This window comes from Dendrobates tinctorius, unplaced genomic scaffold, assembly GCF_039654945.1.
Source record: "Dendrobates tinctorius isolate UK_male_01 unplaced genomic scaffold, ASM3965494v1 ptg000228l, whole genome shotgun sequence".
Taxonomy (NCBI): domain Eukaryota; kingdom Metazoa; phylum Chordata; class Amphibia; order Anura; family Dendrobatidae; genus Dendrobates; species Dendrobates tinctorius.
The window spans coordinates 1788439-1790413 of record NW_027361895.1 but is presented as its reverse complement, the minus strand read 5'-3'; the positions used below and the strand labels follow the sequence as shown (position 1 = coordinate 1790413).

General features: G+C 43.3%; 1 non-coding gene across 1 annotated transcript; it reads right to left on the bottom strand.

Moving 5' to 3' along the window:
- Positions 1 to 1536: 1536 nt before the first annotated feature.
- On the bottom strand, positions 1537 to 1608 carry TRNAE-CUC (transfer RNA glutamic acid (anticodon CUC)). The gene has a single exon. It is a non-coding gene; the product is annotated as a tRNA-Glu (tRNA).
- Between the last annotated feature and the right edge of the window lie 367 nt (positions 1609 to 1975).

Below are 1975 nucleotides of genomic sequence, written 5' to 3'. Positions count from 1 at the left end.
CATGGACAAGTGTGCCCATGGTCTGTCAGGAATGGGGGGGCATCGGGAAAATGCTTGAGTTTCCCATTGACTTCCATTAAACTCGTTACTCGGGTAGAGCACCCAAGCATTACAATTTGCATAACTCGAGTTACAAGTACTCGAGTTTTTTAGTACCTCGCTCATCACAATTCAGTACGTTTTTGTTGAAAACTGTTTTTTCCCACTTATTGCATAGTGCATTACATATTTACAATTTATTAAAGCTTTTTGTGTTCTAAAGTTGCATTCCAATAAGTAAATTTTATGTTCTATCTAAATAGGTTGATTATTGTATCATAGTGTACCAGTTTACTAGAGTAAATGTTTCACTTAAACATGAGCCATGTATGAGGGAGTCGGAGTCAGAGAAATTGAGGAGTCGGAGGTTTGGCTTACCGACTCCACAGCTCGTGTTCTTTTCGGTCATTTTTTTCTGTCTTTTTTTCCTTTTGCATATATAAAACTAGTGAGTGGCTTCCAAGCAGAAGCCGCCTGATGAATGGACAGGCTACATTTTTAAACCCCTTTAAGCCTTTGGAAACCTGAGGCAACTGAAAGAAGGTCAAAAGTCCGAATCTATTATTAGCAAGCTGCTTTGACAATTCATATACCGTATATACTCGAGTATAAGTCGCGTTTTTCAGCCCCCCTTACTTACCTGGTCCCCGTCATCTTCGCGGTCCCAGTCGTCTCTGCGGTCCCCGGTGTTCGTCTGCGGTCCCCTGCAGCGTCCCGGCGGTGGCGGCGGGTGATGATAGGGCCGCGGCGGCGCTCAAAATCTCTGCGCGCCGCTCTCTCCCGTCCTCCAGCAGTGACGTGCAGGGGGCGCGATGACGTGGAAAGCAGCGGCAGCGGCAGCAACATGATAGGATTACTGGTAATCCTATCACTTTGGGGGCAGCATTACGATATTTGGGCCACCATTCACTGTGCAGGATTTATGGGGGCATATGTTGTGCAGCATTATTTGGGCCAGCATTCACTGTGCTGCATTTTGGGGGCATACTGTATGTTGTGCAGCATTATTTGGGCCAGCATTCACTGTGCAGCATTTTGGGGGCATACTGTATGTTGTGCAGCATTAAATTTACCAGTATCTTTGGCAATTCCCACCCTAGACTTATACTCGAGTCAATACGTTTTCCCAGGTTTTTGAGGCAAATTTAGGGGGGTCGACTTATACTCGGATCGACTTATACTCGAGTATATACGGTACTCATTCTATTTTACATTCATAGAGTGCTTTTTCAGTTTGGTTACAGAGTGTACCCACCTGAAAAATACATTGTGTGTACACACCCTAAGTGGATAGGGAGAGGGAAGAAGGATTCTGAGTCCGTCACTACCCCCTCATCTTTGTGACCATTAACTACAGCACATTCAATAGATATGTGTCTTTCCTCTTCCTCCACTCTCCATTGGTGCAAAGTAAGCCATCAGGACAACATGAAACATTAGACCTTGACAGACAAAAAAAAAAAAAAAGAGAACAACTAAAAGTGCAAAACAATCATGTTCCCTGACCGGGAATCGAACCCGGGCCGCGGCGGTGAGAGCGCCGAATCCTAACCACTAGACCACCAGGGAAGTTGTAAAGTTGATATACACCCTTCTTGAAGTCTACTGATTCCCCATCATGGCAATATAAAGACTGTCCCACGCAGCAAATTTTGCCAAAATGTTATGTGAAAACGACAATGAAAACTCACATTTAAATCCACCCATTTGTTTACTACTTTCCACGTTTCTATTATTGTTAGGGTATGTTCCATGGCCGAAAAATCAATAGCACTTTACACTACTCATAAAGTAGACAAGATTTTAGCAAAACATTTTCATACATTGCGTTAACATGCCAGTATCATCCCATGGCATCAGGCCCTACAATTTATTCTTCTAAATAACCTTGGAGGACAAAGACGTAGGTTAATTAAACAATTGATATCTGTTAATA